At 37.0% G+C, this 19,387-nt stretch overlaps 1 protein-coding gene across 1 annotated transcript in view; it reads right to left on the bottom strand.

Moving 5' to 3' along the window:
* The window catches only part of MALRD1 (MAM and LDL receptor class A domain containing 1), an 844,925-nt gene that overhangs the window by 409,618 nt on the left and 415,920 nt on the right, over positions 1–19,387 (bottom strand).

The following is a 19,387-nucleotide window of genomic DNA, read 5'->3' as shown; positions in this document are numbered from 1 at the left end:
ATAAATTTTACAGTGAGTTCAAAAATGTCATTGATCAACTGGAGCGATGCTTCATAAGAAGAGTATATGGATTGGCTGAGGGAATGATAACACCCTGTGGGACTTCTATCAATTAATAAATAAGCATTTACTAAGTCAGCTCTGTGCCAGGTACTGTGCTTAGCACTGGGAATATAAAAAGAAGCAAAAGTCAGTTTTCAAGAAGCTCACAATCTAATAAGGGAGATGACACAAACAAATTATGTACAGGATAAATAGGAAATAATTGACTGAGGGACAGCACCAGAATTCAGAGGCTTTCTGTCAAAGATGAGGTTTTATTTGGGCTTAAAGGAAGCCCAAGATCATTTAAGCCAGGCAAGCCAGCAGCAGAGATGGGGAGAGAAAGCAAACAAGGAAACCAGATTAAAACCTGAGATTACTAGAGATTAAAAAAAAAAAAGTGGAGACAACAGAATGTTTCAGCTAAACCGGTGAAAAGGATCAATTGGTGGGGGGTGGGGAGGATTACAACCCCTAGCTGTAGCTTTGGTGTCTAACCTCCTACTAGAGGAAGACCTCATGAAACTTGGAGGTCCCGAGGATGTCCTAGTTTCCTATGGTCAGCCTGGTAGCTTTCAGATGAGCTTATGACAATGCCTTCATCAGAAATCACAGGAGCCAAAGACACTGATTCATGTCTTTTTAGAACCCAGTAGAAAGCTATACCAGACCTAAGGAGAACATCTTATTGGTGCAGACAAGTGAACTTCCAGGAAGTAGGAATTAGTCCTTTGCCACATCTACACTCTAAATTTTTGTACAGTTTCCTCAAAGTGTTCTATGTCCCAGACTTTTGGGGTGAAATGGCAAACCTCTCTAGTATCATTTGCTAAGAAAACCTTATGGATAGTACTGGTGTGCTATGGTCCATGGGGTCACAAAGGCATGGATACAACTGAAGGACAAAAACAACTTATATCAATCATACTGCTGCAGTTAAAATACATTAAATTTAATAAAATGGTCTGACTGACTAATTGATAATCAACTCGTAATCAAGGAAGGAGCAATGCAAATTAGGGCTTATGAGCTTTATGGCATTAGCAAGAAACTCCCAATGCCACGGGGATAGTCCTAGAACCCAGAGGTGGAAAAAGCCCTCAGTGCTTGACTTGCCAGCATGAGTAGGGATTGAGAGATTAAGTCTACAGCCTATGCTAGATGTCACTTCAGGATTCTAAGCGGTTTTCAAGAAAACGTTGGATGATCGCTTGTTGGACACAACACAGGGTAATTCTTGCTTATGTACGAGTTGGAGTAGATATTCCTTGAAGCTTCTCTCAACTCCGAAATTCTGAGACAAAATCTGGTCCCTGTGGCAAAATTCTTTTCCAATAGATGAATGACTCAAAACTAAAACTGATGTCTCTTAACCAAACATTGGGGGACAAGTTACTAAAAGAGAGAAAGGAAAGTATGATTTTTTTTAACACATCAGTAGCAAATAGCATTTTAGGAACAAAAAAACTTCAAGAAAAGGTAAGTTACATGTCTTCAACTTCTTTTTAGCAAGCTCTTCCAAAAGAGGTACTCAAAGTATTTTCAAATGATATCAATTCATTTTTTTAAAGTAGCAAGCTTAAAAGAGTAAATTTAATTTGTTACCTCAGAATCTTATTTTTTTGTGCTTTTGTTTTTAAATTTTGTTTAAAATGTTTTGTTACAAAAGAGTCGTTATCCCTTTAGGGGAGCATCATACATACATACATACATACATACATACATACATGTATATGTATGTATGTATACACACATATATATCATATATACATAGACATATATTTGTGAAGGAATGTTCTAAAAAGGATGCCTGCCCAGCATGTGGGTTGTTGAACTAGATGAGACCTAATAGTCTCTTCCAACTCTGAGTTTATGATTCTGTTGAACATTTCAAGCAATATTTGATAGGGTGGATGTTGGGAAGAAGAAATGTTCCCTTTCAAGGAAGAGTGGGAAAATACTTCTATTTGACTAAAGGGGAAAATGCTCAGGCAGGTTTCATATTATCATATTGCTGCCTGGTGGTTTTATATGGCTATGATTTCTTTGAGAGGCAGCATGGCATGGTAGATAAAGAACCTACCTTGAGATCAGGAAGGCCTGTATTCAGATCCTATTTGGGACACCTACTGCCTGAGTAATCCTGAGTAAGTTGCTTAAAATCTCAGCCTCATAAACTTGAGAGAAATTGCCTATTTACAATGACAGAAGTATCCTCAACAGGAAATTCCCTATGACAATGAAACCCCAGCTGCATACAGAAAACAAAACAAAATACAACAAAACATCTCTCGGGTTCATCTATGTGAAAGACATGCAGAGGACTTAAAATGATAAGAGGCATAGAAGGCCAAACTACAACCTTTCCTTAGCTTAATTAGTGAAATTAGCTTAATTTCCTTAGCTTAGTGTGGATATAGTCAAGAACATCTACTAGCAACTTTTAGAAGTTGTTGGAGCTTTTGATACAAAATTGTCTTGAAGACTAGAAATTAAAATTGCAGAGGTGTTTAACAGCCTTAGGAGAATTCTGATGTCAATATAAAGACATAAAATGAGGTAGGAAGAAATACCATTAAAAAAAAAGTTGGCAGTGAGATTAAGGTATGAAAAATCTAGCTAAAGTGATGATAGATAATAGTTATGGATTAGTAAAGAGAATATGGATTCAATCACTATGCCTTTAAATATAAAATTTCCAACAGCACTAGACTTAGCTGTTTTAATAAAAGTTATGTTTTTAATTTAACAAAAGGATTGATTTCTATATCATCCCCAAACAAGACCACTCACGACACAAAGCTGCTTGGGCCACAGATAATGCAGCCAAGTTTGTAGCTGCTTCAACTATCTTATGGAGTTTATCAAGACCAAATTTGGAGGCACAAATAAATCTCTTTAAACTTGAATCTGCAAGCATTGAAATATCAAATGTCAAACTAGTCAAACCTATGAAATATTAACCTATATGTTAGAAACTAATATTTTTTAAAGTGAAAATACTTGCCTGTTTTTCTATAATATGTGACTGCGTCTTCCATCCCATGGATACTTCCTGAGAGTTTGTAATGAAAATATGCAAGATTGTTATGTCCCATTGTCTTTACACTGTATTCTCTCCATACTCCAAGAACACAAACATATAAAGGAATACACACACCTACACACACACACACACATGCCCAAACCACTTGGAATGGTGTTTCCACATCAAGGTTATATACCTATTAAGTGGAAGAGTTGGCATTTGAACCTGCATCTCCAAGTCTGGCCCTCTATTCATTAAGTCACCTGATGTTTTCCCAAATACTACTGTTATTTGGTCATTTTTCAGTCATGTCTGATTCTTTATGATCCCATTTGGGGTTTTCCTGGAAAAGACAGTGGAGTGGTTTGCTATTTACTTCTCCAGCTCATTTTACAGATGAGGAAACTGAGGCAAATGAGGTTAGGTGATTTGCCCAGGGTCACACAGCTAGTAAATATCCGAGACCAGATATGAACTCAAGAAAATGAGTCTTCCTGACTCCAAGCCCAACACCGTATCTAGTGCGTCACCTAGCTGCCCCTTCCCACATATAGATTCAAATGTCGATATTAAAATATAACAAAAGGGATTTGGATATAGTGGGGATACAATTTTTTTTTAAATAGAAAATAATACACTAGAAGAAGTTTATAGAATCTTAGAGTTGGAAATGCCTATAGAATTTTAACAAAAATCCCTGTCCCTTTTAGGAATCTATAACATTCTATAGATGTGATCATCTAGCTTCTACTTAAATACTTCTACTGAAGTGAGATAGTCAAGTAATTACCTAATGAAACAGCCCTGCAATCTTCCTCCCCACAGCTTCTAACTAGTTATGCCCATTGTTAATTCTCCAACTAACATTCCTACAACTGGCCTACCTAAATTTTTATCTCTTATCCAAAATCTCTGTGAAATACAGATGTGCATTTTACCTATATATTCATTGAATGTCTTACCAACACTTTAAACTTAACATGCCAGATACTTAATATGTTTCCCCAAAAACCTGCTTCTCCTTCTGAATTCCTCATTTCTTTTAAATAGCAATACCATTGTTCCAAGAACAGTATAAAACCTTATTGGAACCTCATACTATTCCCAGCCCCTTGCATCTGAAATACATTTATTTCAGTGTCTGAAATATATTAATTGCAATATCTATTCTACTTTAATAATACATTTTGCATTTTTTTCTCTTTTCTTTCTCACTACAGAAGCTGTAATTTATGCCTTTATTGCTCTATATCATTTAAATAAACTTAAGATTAGGTTCAAATCATGCTTTCTTTACCAAAAATAAGACTGCTCAGAAGACTCAAACCTATACAACCTGCATACTACCTTCAAGAATAATCAGGGAGCAGAGCCAAGATGGCGGAGTGAAAGCAGTGACTTGCTTGAGCTCTCTCCCAAACACCACCAAATACCTGTAAAAAATGGCTCTAAACAAATTCTAAAGCAGCAGAACCCACAAAAAGACAGAGTGAAGCAAATTTCCAGCCCAAGACAACCTGGATGGTTGATCAGAAAGGTATATTGCGCTAGGCTGGTAGAGGAGTGCAGTTTGGTGTGGGCACAGGCCGCAGCAAACCTGGAGCAGGCCTCAGAGGACTCAATCGCAGGCAGCTGTGGTGGTTTCCAGACTTCTCAACCCAGGAACACCAAGGACAACTGAGAAGGTCAGTGAGAAAAGTCTGTGTCTGCGGTAAGAGAGGAGCTAGGTCTCAGACTCAGTTCCCTAGAGAATGGGGCAGCAGCTGCCTCCTGAGCTTCTGCCCACAGACTGAGGGGGAATCAAGTGGCTGATCAGAAGGGGATTGTAGGGATCTCTTTGCCAGGGCTGAGGCAGGAATCTCTTGCTTTGTCTGTGCTTGGATCTGGGTCACAGTTCTGGGCAGCAGTCCTGGGGCAAAGGAGGCGCTGGTGTGGTGGAGCTTGTAGTGGTTGTGAAAAGAAAACTCTCCTCACAGTTCCAGGACAGAAAGGAGTGCTTGTGGTCACTAATAGACTAGAGCACAGGCCAAGAAAGGAGTAAACACCTCGCCCCTTATCATACCACCTTGCAAGAACTGAAAATTTACAGGTCCCTACAAGTATCTCTGAAAACAGCTGTACAAACCCCAAAGCTTGGGACAGTACATTCTCCACATTGGAAGCAGACTCTTACCTTAACAAAGAGTTTAAAACTCAAGTAATCGGCCGGGATCATGAGCAAGCAGCACAAAAAGAGTCAGACTATATTATCTTACTTTGGTGACAAAGATCAAAACATATAATGGAAAGAAGACAACAAAGTCAAAGCTCCTACATCCAAAGCCTCCAAGAAAAATATGAATCAGTCTCAGGCCTTGGAAGAGCTCAAAAGGGATTTTGAGAAGCAAGTAAGAGAAGCAGAGGAAAAACTGGAAAGAGAAATGAGAGTGATGCAAGAAAATCATGAAAAACAAGTCAACAGCTTGCTAAAGGAGACCCAAAAAAATACTGAAGAAAATAACACCTTAAAAAATAGCCTAACCCAAATGGCAAAAGAGGTCCAAAAAGCCAATGAGGAGAAGAATGCCCTAAAAAGAAAAACTGGCCAAATGGGAAAGGAAGTTGAAAAGATTACTGAAGAAAATACTTACTTAAAAATCAGAGTAGAGCAATTGGAAGCTAGTGACTTTATGAGAAATCAAGACACTATAAAAAAAAATCCAAAAGAATGAAAAAATAGAAGATAATGTGAAATATCTCATTGGAAAAACAACTGACCTGGAAAATAGACCCAGAAGAGAGAATTTAAAAATTATTGGACTATCTGAAAGCCATGATCAAAAAAAGAGCTTAGACAACGTCTTTCAAGAAATTATCAAGGAAAACTGCCTGATATTTTAGAACAGGAGGGCAAAATAGAAATTGAAAGAATCCACCATTCTCCTCCTGAAAGAGATCCCCAAAGGAAAACTCCTAGGAATATTGTAGCCAAATTCCAGAGTTCCAGGTCAGGGAGAAAATATTACAAGCAGCCAGAAAGAAACAATTCAAGTACTGTGGAAACACAATCAGGATAATACAAGATTTAGCAGCTTCTACATTAAGGGACCTCAGGGCATGGAATATAATATTCTGGAGGGCAAAGGAGATAGGATTACAACCAAGAATCACCTACCCAGCAAAACTAAGTATAATCCTTCAGGGGGGAAAATGGTCATTAAGTGAAATAGAGGACTTTCAAGCATTCTTGATGAAAAGACCAGAGATGAATAGAAAATTTGACTTTCAAATACAAGACTCAAGTGGAACATGAAGAGGCAAACAGGAATGAGAAATCGTAAGACACTTATTAAGCTTGAACTGTTTACATTCCTGCATTGAAAGATGATATTTATAACTCATGAGACCTTTGTCAGTATTAGGGTAGTTGGAGGGGAAAAAATTATGTGTATGTAAGTATAGATAGATAGATAGATAGATAGATAGATAGATAGATAGATAGATAGATAGAGGGTACAAGGTGAGTTGAAGTTTAAGGGTCATATCTGGAGAATAAAATTAAGGGATGAGAGAAGGTTATACTAGGAGAATAAGAAAGGGAGAGGTAGAATGGGGTAAATTATCTCACAGAGAAACAGAAAAGTAAAGGCTCTTACAGTGGAGGGGAAACAGGGGAAGGTGAGAGGAAATGAGTGAATCTTATTCTCATAGGATTTTGCTTAAGGAGGGAATAACATACACATTCAATTGGGTATGGAAATCTGTCTTACCCTACAGAAAAATAGGGGGAGAAGGGGGCAAGAGAGCAGGGGGATGATAGAGAGGAGGGCAGATTTGGAAAGGGGGTAATCAGAAGCAAATACTTTTGAGGAGGGACAGGGTCAAAACAAAGAATAGAATAAATGGGGGGACAGGATAGGATTAAGGGAAATAGAGCTAGTTTTTCACAACATGTCTACTATGGAAGTGTTTTGCATAACTGCAAATGTATAATCTATATTGAGTTGCTTGCCTTTTCAATGAGGGTGGGTGGGGAGAGAGGAAGGGAGAAAATTTGGAACCCAAAGTTTTAAAAACACTTTTTTAATAAAAAAAAATTTTTTTGCACATGCAACTGGGAAATAAGAAATACAGGAAATGGGGTACAGAAGTCTATCCTGCCCTACACAAAAATAGAAGGGGAAGGGGATAAGAGAAGAGGGGTGAGAGATAGAAGAGAGGGCAGACTAGGGGAAAGGGTATTCAGATTGCATGCCATCTTGGGGTGGGGAGGAGGGATGAGATGGGGAGAAAATTTGGAACTCAAAATCTTGTGGAAGTAAATATTTAAAACTAAAAATAAATAAATTTATATTAAAAAAAAGAAAAAAGAAATTCCTTCCTCATATCATGGTTAAACATTTCGAGACTATAATTTCAGCTGACATAGGCATCCTGAGCCAGGTAAGGCAGGAGGGGTGAGAGGGATTTGCTCTGAACATATAAAGTCTGCTTTGTCTGTTCATCTTTGAGCTCATTTACACAATGAACTGCCTTGCATATCCCTATATGCATGTTTCACAAACTTTGAGAGAAATAAACACTCATATGGCAGCTTAATTTCATTTGTCTTTCTAAGAACAAATTCAGTAAAGGCTGACAATATAAAAGACCCTGTTAGCCCTCACTCTGGGTCTTCAGTCATCAAAAAAAGCAACTGACCCACTTTATTGGTTGCTACTAGCCTAACTAATAAGTTGACCACGCTCAGGTACCTGGCTTTTGCTGAGGTGCAAGCGTGACCCATTTTACTAATAGCATACCTGTTACTGTTATTAAAATGATATCCTGCCCTGGAGAAAACTGTGTCTTGGTGTCATTTTTACTTGTCTACTTAATTTACAATGAAGTACAGTTTTTTAATTGGCTACTAATCTAGAATTGGAAATAAAGGCATGTCCCAGTCAAAACATTTTCTTGCCTTCTGATTAAGTGCTTGAGTACCTATGGGATAAGGTGCTTTTTTCCCCCACACACACCAGGAAAAAAAAGAATAGTCAGAAGATATTGGATATGGTGAATACTAAACAATTCCTTAAGAAAAGTGAAGCCATTTTAAACATAAACAGCAACAATTCCCTGTGAGTCACTTTAGATGACCTATGTGCTTTCAACTAGTAGGAACAAATGCCAAAGGCAATATCAAATTAGAAAAGGTAAAAGTGAGAAGGTATTACTTATTGTTATAGTTGCTTTTAACAGACCTGATGCAGTAATCTATTAACTGTGAAAAATGGAAAATGGTCAAAAATTAAGACACTGGCTCTCACCAATTTTTAGAGATATTTACAGAATAGTACTAAATAGTCACCACAGTGAAGACACTTAAGAAATAATACAAGTCAATGTTAAAGCACTTTGATAGATAGAGAAAACATGATAGCCAAAGCGATTGTTAATGTAGAATGTGAGCTTATTTGTAAGCATTTGATTGAGGCATTCCCTCCAATGGTACAGATGGATAGATTGTTGATTCAGATGGAACTCACAGTCAGCCAGTAGCCCTCAGAATCCCTCATGTGAAATAACAATGAAGCCAAATTTCTGTCAACCAACTGTACTACTGTTATTAACACCAAACAACAAACTTTATCAATTATCTTCATCAAATATTTCAACCCACTGTTCCATTTGTTGTAAATATTTTTAAAATAACAATTCTGTAAACCAATATTTTTTCACGCGATTAGTTTCACCTATGGTGGGGTAGGGTGGGGAGAGGAATGTGGCTTTATCTCTTTATCAAGTCATTTTTTGGGGGGTGGGGGGTTGTTGTACTAGATATAATCAACTATAGAGATCTGTAGACCAATAGTAGAGACTTCTCTCCCAGAAGGTACAGTCTATCAAATAACACTTTTTGGGAAAAGGAAAACAAGGAAAAAGAAAGGGAAAAAAAGGGAAAGGGAAATTTGGATCCTTATCCTGTCTTAATTAATGTTCTGGACATACCTAGTGATATAACTATTGTGATCAACTCTTATACCTATAGCCTCTAGATAAGAATTTATTTTATTTTCCATGTGAAGGTAACTGACCCACATGGAAAGTCTTGAAAATTAAAAATGGCAACTATGAATATTATTTGTTTGGGAGCTTCCAGATGAGGAAACTTTGTCTACCAAAGCAAGGGAGCACCTTCTTTGTAACTTATATTTAAAAAGCTGCCTAGGTCACTGAGAGATTATAAGCCCGGGGTACACAGCCAATGAGTGTCTGATGTAGAACCTAAACTCAGATTTTCGGCCTGCTCTCGGTCAAACAGTATCTCTAGAACAGTTGCTCTTGACTGGGAGTCTGTTAACATGTTTCAAAATGGTCTTTTGATACTTGTATCTCAACATAATTGGTTTCCTTTGTAATTCTCTATATTTTATTTTGTGCATTTAAAGGGGCCTTTAGATTCACCAGACTTCCAAAGCGGTCTATGACTTACCATAAAATATTAAGAACACCTGTTCTTGAATAACCAACTTCTTTATAATACAGTGCTTAAGTATTAAATGAATATTAAATGTTAATATTTAATATTTAATTTAATAATATTAAATGAACTACCTTGCCTGATCTGATGTGGAGGAATATCCCTGTGATTCCTATTAGGGGAAGAAGCTGAGGTTGGTGGATTGCTTGAACTTAGGAGTTCTGAGATGCAGTAGGGCTTATTGCTAATCTGGTGTCTGCATTAAGTACAGAATCAATATCAGTATGGAGAGCCCCTAATAGTGGGGTGCCACAAGATTTCTTAAGAAGGGGCTAAATGGCCCAGTTTCAAAATGGACCAGGTCAAACACTGAGATTGGGCCTGTGCATGGTTCATGGCCATGGCTGAAAGTGAAAGAAAGAGAGAGAGACAGAGAGAGAGAGACAAGGAGGGAGAGAGAGAAAAACAGAGAGAGAATTAGGTCAAGGTAGAAATAAATACATTATGGTCCTGGTTTTTGTTTTGTTCTGTTTTCATCAGGGTGAGGTATTAGTAAGAGAAATCCTTTCTTCAACATAGATTATAACAAAACTGGTTTTTTTTTGGGGGGGTAGTTTATATGGAATTTCATGATACCCTTAGAGGTTAAATAATTTCCCCATAATCATACAGCTGGTTATGTATCAGAGGCAAGGTTATAATTTAGGCCTCCCTGAATCCAAGACCAATCCCTACCCACTTTGCAACACTGTCTCTAGGTTAAGGCATGCTTAAATGCCAAAGCATGTTCATACCACCATGGTTTATTTTCTCACATTTCTAGAGTAGCAAAGTTATAATAGTTAAGGTTTGAGAAATCCTTTTGTGCTGACCTAACCTTAATTCCAATTCTGTACTGGAAAATCACTCTGAATAAAGGGAGCTCAAGTGTGGAATCCTAAGTTACCTGCAAAGAAAAATAGTCTTTAATGGTTCTGGCTTGAAAAGAATTGTTGAAGCATATATATATATTGAACAATATTATATTTCCTAACTGAGGTCTTGCTTCAAAATGGAATGGAATGCCACACATTCATTACATAGCTTAACTTTCAAGGGTTTAAAACCTAGCCATATAAGAGATATAGTGAAGGAAGTCCAGTCAATACCTTTGGATTTTAAGACATTTATAATTTTAACAGTTTCTGGGTGGTTTGGGCTTATGAAGACCAGTAGTATATAAGGGATAGTAGATTAATTCTGGGCAGGCAAAACACTACAGGCATCTATCAGCCATTATGTTACACATACCTCTATTCACTCTCTTCAACTCGTTCTACTGTTTACTGGTATCTGTCTTTTTATACTAATCTTGTGCACTCTAACAGAACCCAAGAAATTACAAGTGGTTTTCATATTGACAATATGCAAAATAAAGAATTCCCTGGAAGGATAATACCTCTAACCTCCATTTAGCTAGAAATTACAATTCCCTTCAGGTTGAATAGTTCTAAGAAAAAAATATTTTCTTATCTTGAAAAATTTCCAAGTAGATCTGGATTGACAAGTTGAAATTTTGAGAGCCCCCAATATACATTTTGTGTTCCAATTACATATTGAACACTTACTCCTTCCAAAGTACTGGTCTTGCCACTTCCAGGTGTATAAGAAAAATAAGAATAGTGAATCTGGGAAGGTAAGAGGCAAACACCACAAGCTCAGAGGAAGTTAAAAAATATAAGGCAGAATATGAGTAAGTGCTAAAAACAGCTGGAACTAGTGATCAAGGAAGACTAGATAAGAGCTAAGTCTTGTACTAGGTCTTGACATTCAGGCTTAGATGTACAAAAGGTGAAGGGAGGCACTTTATTTGGTATTTTTGATTGATTTTTTTTGTTTTGATTGATTCTTAAAATCAGCTGTCTTTGAATAAAAATGAAATTAACACAGATGCTAAAAAATAAGGGAAACCTAAGTGAAAACTAAATCACTCTATTGAGAAACAAATCAACATATGGATCTATATAAGGTATACAAGCATGTGAGTCTAAAGGCTAGTTTTAGAAGATTGCAGTATTTAAGCAGAAGAATCTGTATCAATATGTTGAACCTTAACATTTATTTCAATAAGTCTGAAAGGGGTGAGTATTCATTTGAATGCTTTCACTTATTTCTGGTGAACTTACCAAGACCTCCTATCTTCACCTGCCCCTTAAGCCATAGGCCTTTATTTGGTGGGTAAGCTTATTCTGAATCTAAACATTTAATCATATATAGCTACAAACAAGAATCTCTGAATCAGAAGGAAAGAAGGTAACAAAGGTCCTCTATAGATTTAAATGAGCAATTACTGTACTTTTCTATGCTTGAGATTTCCTCTCCCACAAAAAATTTATTTCCAGTTTAATTACTTTGGCATTTTACTTTGCTTTAGTCAATGAATATAAGGCAGGTAATAGGTTGTTCTTGACAATGGTAATAATTTTCTCCCAAAAGTAATCACAGCAATCCCACTCAAGCATCAGTCCCCCAGAAACTACCTATTAGTAACAGTTAGCAACTATTTTATTACCACAATGTTAGTCACATTTGATCATCTGCCCAATCCTATTATCCATTTTATATATGGTACTCTTCTAACTTGAGTTCCTTTTGGTACTTCAATAAATAAGTCAAGGGGGGAATACCAAAATGGTTATTAGGAGCAGCTACTTGGCATAGTTAATAGACTTTGGATATGGAATCAGAAAGATCTGAGACAGAACCCTGCCTCAGATACTAACTTCATAACTTCGAACAATTAATCAGGGGAAAGGATTCTGGGAAGACAGCAGAATAAGTCAGAAAACTCCAAGCTCTCCAGTTTTCCTCCACAAAAGAGATAAAACAGCACCTCAGGGCAAAAGTAGAGGTAAAATTCAATAACAGAATGAGAAGAACGAGGGACCTCTTGGGACAGTCAGAGAAGATCTGAAGAAAAATCCAGGGATGAGGTTTGGCCCCTATGAAGAGTAAACACCTCCAGCCTAGGGAAGCTCGACAAACAGCAAGCCCTGAGGTCAGCTGGTTTGAAAGGCTGCCTCAGCCCCAGCCATAGGAACTTTTACTTTGAGACAGTGAGAGGAGATAGGCATCTGACCTGGGGAAGATCTAGGGAACCTCGGCTGACAAAGAAAGCCAGACCCACCTATGCTGTGGATAAGCAGCTGGGGTGAGAAGGAACCAGGTTTTTCTGAAGTTCCACCTGCTTCATCATTTCTTACAGCACAATAGTATTCCTTTACATTCATATACCACAACTTTTTCAGCCATTCCCCAACTGATGGGCATCCTCTCAATTTCCAATTCTTTGCCACCACAGAAAGAGTTGTTATAAATATTTTTGTACATGTAGATCCTTTTCCCATTTGTATGATCTCTTTGGGATACAGACCTAGAAGTGGTATGACTGGGTCAAAGGATATGTACAGTTTTATAGCCCTTTGGGCATAGTTCCAAATTGCACTTCAGAATGGTTGGATCAGTTCATAATTCCAGCAAGAATGCATTAGTGTTCCAATTTTCCCACATATTCTCCAGCATTTATCATTTTCCTGTTTTGTCACATTAGCCAATCTGATGAGTGTGATGTGGTACCTCAGAGTTGTTTTGATTTGCATTTCTCTAATCAAGAGTGATTTAGAGTATTTTTTTTTCACGTGGCTATAGGTAGCTTTAATTTCTTCATCTGAAAATTGTTCATATCCTTTGACCATTTATCAATTGGGGAATGACTTGTATTCTTATAAATTTGCCTCAATTATCTATATATTTTAGAAACGAGGCCCTTATCAGAGATACTGGTTATAAAAATTCTTTCCCAGTTTTCTGCTTCCCTTCTAATCTTGGTTGCATTGATTTGTTTGTGCAAAACCTTTTCAATTTTATGTAATCAAAATTATCCATTTTGCATTTCATAATAGTCTCTATCTCTTGTTTGGTCATTTTTCTGTTATCCATAAATCTGACAGGCAAACTATTCCTTACTCTCCCAGTTGGCTTATAGTATCAGCCTTTATATCTAAATTGTGTACGCATTTTGACTTTGTCTTGGTATACGATGTAAAATGTTGGTCTATGCCTAGTTTCTCCATACTATTTTCTAGTTTTCCCAGCAGTTTTAGTCAAATAGTGAGTTTTCATCCCAAAAGCTAGAGTCTTTGTGTTTATCAAACAGTAGATTACTATAGTCATTGACTACTATATGTCTTACCTAACCTATTCCACTGTTCTACCACTCTATTTCTTAACCTGTACCAGGTAGTTTTAACGATTGCTGCTTTATAATACAGTTTAAGATCTGGTATGGCTAGGCCACCTTTCCTTGCATTTCTTTTCATTAAACCGTTAGCTATTCTTGTTACCATTATCTTGTCTTCCCCTGACAACAATAGGCGGCTTCCAATCTGCATTGATGCCCTTCCCCTTCCACTCAAGATGCTGATTCAGTAACAAAGTCCCCAGTGACAGTCTTAATATACCATCCAACCCAGCTCTCCAGGAGGAGACAATCTATTCAATATATGAATTGTCCTGGGTCAAGGATAGCCTGTCTAAGGATGGGGAATGAGTCCTTCAAACTGGGTCTGACACCTCTAAAAACCAGACAGACACAAAGACTCCATCAACCCCCATTTCTACCATGAGGCAGGATCATGGACTTCCCATCTTCCCTTCTTTTGCAGCACACACACACACACACACACACACACACACACACACACACACACCCCAACAGCCCTTATTTAGGGATTAACAATCATAACATGAGTTTTACTCTAGAGGTCAGAGCAATATATTTTCCAATGGTTCCACTCAGAATCCTTGTCATTCTGAGCAGTCGTCTTCCTGGTTGAAGCTCTTTTTCCTGGCCACCACTTCACATTCCCATAAATCTTCATTGATAGTCCCATCCCCCACATGCCCCTATTCCCTTCCAATATGGCCTCTGGAATCTCCATTCTATTGTTAACAAACTTCCCTTAGTATTAGACATCTGCCTTCCTGCAAAAGAAAGTGTTGTGTATATATTTTGCACTTCATTTTCTGTCTATATGTTATTCTATTTCCCTCTAAACTGAATGAAAACTCCTTCTGGAGTACTATTTCATTTCCATCTCTGTATCCCCAAACATCAAGCACTGTAACTGACAAATAGTAAGTCCTTAATATTTGTTAAGTTGACTTAAGGTCAATCAACAATCAGTCAACAAACATTGATTAAGTATCTATCATAATCTGCATTTCTTAACACTAAGGATGCAAAGGCCAAAATGAAACAGACTAGCCTTCAAGGAGTTTACATTACGTGAGGAAAGAACAAAGAAATAGAAAATTGAATTATTAGTGAGCTGCTCATTGTAATATCTGAAAAAGAAAGAGTCAGTCTTACATGTAGACGGACTCAGACACTGTCTGTGTGGTTTAATCTTAAGGATGACTGAAAACACTGTCTCACTTCCATTCCTTAACTCCCTGTGAATGTCCCTACCAGAGATAATTTCTTTGTTTGAATTTCACAAATCTAGGAACAGTGAGAGGGGCAAAGCTGAATGAATGAGGATCCCTGTTAGGTAGTTTACAACCTAATCAGGGGCAGGGATTGACAAGGATAAGATATCAAACAAGCAAATCCAAGAGAAAGCAGGATTTAAATGTACAGAAAAGGAGCAAAAAGAGGCTGAGGCAGTTCAAAGGAAAGAGGTTTTGGCTTCTGTTTAAGAAAGGAGGCCAACTCTAAGTTGGGAGGCTTTCTCTCCATATATTTCCCTAAAGGAGTCCTAAAGGAGGCAAAACAGTTGCTATTGGTCATTAACACTTTCCTGCTTTCCAATGTGAGCACCAGCTGAGGAGGAACATGGAAGAAGAACAGAGCTTTGGGGACACTCTTGTAGGAGGTTCTGGACAGCCAGGAAAGAGCAAGGAGGAAATCAACTATGTTAAGGAGTGGTCATCAAGAGTTTCTGAAAGGGTTCCCAGGGCCCTGGCCATGAGCACAGTAGCATGGTAGATGTAGAGACTGAGCCAAATAAGTCAGCCATTTACGAATTTGCTAAATAATAATGGCCTCTGAGCCCATTCTCAAAAAAGTGCTACTTACATGTCTGTGATTAGCAATTGGTACAGGAGTATGTGGTAATTCTATTAAGCAATCTTGCTAAGCAATCTCCCTAATGGCTGTCAGCACAGTAACACAGAAACAGAGAAAGATAGGATATAATAGCAACCAGCTTCACATCAAGCCATCAACTAAGGTCTAGTTGAGCAAAGCCATTACACAAACTCAGGCAGAAAGGTAAGAAGGGGCTATTTGACTTCTAGATGAATCTATTCTGAGGATGTTTTTATGGAAAGAGTATAAATATTAGCAGAGATATGCAGTGGTGTTAAGGAGAAATGATTTCCAGGTTGTATCTTTTGTAAACTCTTCTAAACTAAATGTCAATTGCCAAGTGTTTATCATTAGATGTGCTGAGAAAGGAAACAGACAGGAAGCATACTGTGGCACAAGCTTGATTTAACACTGCCCTCTAGGGGCCACTCAGTAGATAAAACACTGGGCTTGGAGTCAGAGCTGAGTTCAAATTTGACCTCAGACACTTACTGGCTTAACTTCTGTTTGCCTCAGTTTCCTCAGTCATAAAATGGGGATTGAAAAAAAGACAAACTAGCACCTTCCTTACAGGGTTGTTGTAAAAATCAAATGAGATAATATTTGTAAAGTCCTTAGCACAGCTCCTGGCACCCAGTAGGTACTATACAAATATTTATTGTCTTTCTTTTCCTTTCCTAGGGTTTTGCAATATCCTATAAGCTATAGGCTAACATGTCAATGATCATCATTAACCCAAATACTTGTATATGTCCACTATAACTTCCATCCTTCCAATGGTTATATAATGTTTTCCATTTTGCCCAGGCTCATTTAAACACTAATCAGTGGGTGACATTCAATCCTATGTATGTTCATATATATTAATATTCAGGTGATTATTGATAAACTAAATATTTATTTGTATGTATATACATGTACACACAGAGAGACACATACTATGATTTCCTACCCTCACTGGCTCCTGGAGAGCAGGGATTATCTTTTGTCTTTCTATCCCAGTGGTTAGCACTAGATATCCACTTAGCATTTAGCCCAGTGCCTGACACAATTTGGTGATTAATAAATACTAACTGGGAGGAGCAGGAGTCAAAGATTCCTTTTTCTGAGTTCAAATCCGGCCTCAAACATTTATTAGCTGTGTAATCCTGGGCAAGCCACTTAACTCTGTAAAATAAGCTGGATAAGGAAATGGCAAACTCTATTATGTTTGCCAAGAAAAGCCCAAATGGGGTCACAAAGAGTCAGACACAACTGAAAGGACTGAACAACAACAAATATTAACTGCCTGACTGAAGATGATCCACTGCACACCAAAGGGACTTTGATTAAATAGAAGAGCTTCTATAGAGCACTTCTGAACCTAACGGCTCAGCTGGAATCTCAAAATGTCATTAAATACTTATACTATATCCTTAGATGGACATTTAAAAAAATGACTTCTATTGCCTGGTATCATATAGCATACATATAGTGGTATTCACCTAGATGTAAACAAAACAATATTTGCAAAGTAGCCAGGATCTCCCAATAGCGCCTGTGGAATTATTCATTCATTCAACTAATATTGATTAAGTACATATTATACTTAAGGCTTAATTGTATATGCTATGGGAAGGAATGTTAAAATTAATTTTCTGAAATAATAAGAAAACTGAGGACAAAGTTACTGAGCCATCTATGATTTACTTGCAAAGCTAGCATTTGTTTATTAAATCAGGTCACCTGACTCCTCAGAGGTCAGAGACAAGGAGTGACTTACACAGATGATTTTTATAGCAAAACAGAGGAATTGGAAAAATTGTAGAAATTTGTTTTGAACATAAATCAAGCAGAAAAGGCAGGTCACTTGACTAGTTAGCTTCTTCCAGACTTTCTTAATCCTATGTCAGATATCCTTTCCTCCAGGTGGTACCTTTGTAACCAGAAAGTGTACTGGGAAAGAGGAACTTGTGGGCAGTGGTTAGCAGTCACCCCCCATTTTCCTTAGCAGAGTCCCTACTCAACTTAGATTCTAGCTAAAGAAAAAGAAAAGGGGGCTTAACTTAATCTCTGGCTAACCTTTCTGCAGCTGTCAGAAATGAGAATTTGGCTCTGGTCAGCCCAGTTTTCTGCTTAGGCTTTGGTCAATCCCTTTTTCTGTTAGAAAGAGGGACTTAGCCTTCTGAAAAACATTTTAACCTCATGATAATTTTATTCTTCTAAATTACCTGCCATTAAATGATAAAGTCTTCTCAATCTATCTATACACTAAATCTATAGGTAACCTAGACTTAAGAGACTATTTGTGTTAGTCTGGCTTACGTAGTTGAGAAAAAAAACTTTATCATAGAAACTTGCTGAAAAGTTCCCCCCCCCCCCGCCATTTTTCTTCTTATTTTGGTTACATTAGTTTTGTTTATGTGAAACCTTTTTAATTTCATTTAATCAGAATTACTTCCTTTATTTCCTTTGATGCTATCTATCTCTTCTTTGGTTATAAACTCTTCCCTTATCCATAGATCTGACAGGTAAAATTTTCCATCCTCCCTTAATTTGCTTAGGATTTCACCTTTTATGTCAAAATCATGTACCCATTTTGACCTTACCTTGGTATACAGATGTTGGTCTATTCCTAGTTTCAGCCAAACTGCTTTCCAATTTTCACAGTAATTTACATCAGAAAGTGAGTTCTTGTCCCAAAAGCTTGAATCTTTGAGTTTATCAAACATTAGACTACTGTGGTCATTCACTACTGCATATAGTGCACCTAATTTATTCCACTGATCTACCATTCTATCTCTTAGCTAATTTTTTCCACATCTACAAAATAATTATTTGGTAAATTGATTAATATTGCACCATATAAGTAAATTAACTTAGGTAGAATTGTCATTTTTGTTAAATTGCCTCAGCCTACCAATGAGCAATTAATATTTCTCCAAGTGTTTAGTTCTGCATGAAAAGTATTTTGTAATTGTGTTCATATAATCCCTGGATTTGCCTTGGCAAGTAGACTCCCAAATATTTTATACTGTCTATAGTTATTTAAAGTAGAATTTCTCTTTCTAGAGCTTGTTTTATTGGTGATATATAGAAATGCTGATGATACTGATGAAATCAATGGGTTTATTTTATATTCTGCAACTTTCTTGAAGTTGATAATTATTTTGACTAGGCTTTTTTAATTGATTTTCTAGGGTTCTCTAAGAACATGATCATATCACCTGCAGTGAGTGATAGCTTTTTTTTTTTAACTCAATGCCTATTCTAACTCCTTTTCCTTGTCTTATTGCTATGGCTAACATGTCTAGTGCAATATAGAATAACAGTGGTGATAATGAACATCCTTCCTTTATCCCTGATCTTACTGAGAAAACTTCAAGATTATCCCCATTATAGATAATGCTTGCTTTTGGTTTTAGATAGATATTGCTTGTTTTTCCTATGTTTTCTAGTGTTTTTAATAGAAATGGCTGTTTTATTTTGTCAGAGGCTTTTTTCTGTATCTATTAATATAATCATATATTTTATCATTTTTTACTGATATGGTAAATTATGCTGATAATTTTCCTAATATTGAGCTAGTCATAGTGTTTTGCATGACTACACATGTATAACATATCAAATTGCTTGCTTTCTCAATAATGTGGGGTAGAGAGGGAAGAAGGGAAAGAATTTGCAACTCCAAAGTTTTAAAAATGAATGTTAAAATTGTTTTTGCATGTAATTGGGAAAAATAAAATACTAAACAAAAAAGAAAAAA

The sequence above is a fragment of the Phascolarctos cinereus genome, unplaced genomic scaffold (genome assembly GCF_003287225.1).
Source record: "Phascolarctos cinereus isolate Bilbo 61053 unplaced genomic scaffold, phaCin_HiC Scaffold_1;HRSCAF=81, whole genome shotgun sequence".
Lineage (NCBI taxonomy): Eukaryota > Metazoa > Chordata > Mammalia > Diprotodontia > Phascolarctidae > Phascolarctos > Phascolarctos cinereus.
Note: the sequence above shows the minus strand (reverse complement) of the source record. Positions and strands in the feature narration are given on the sequence as shown.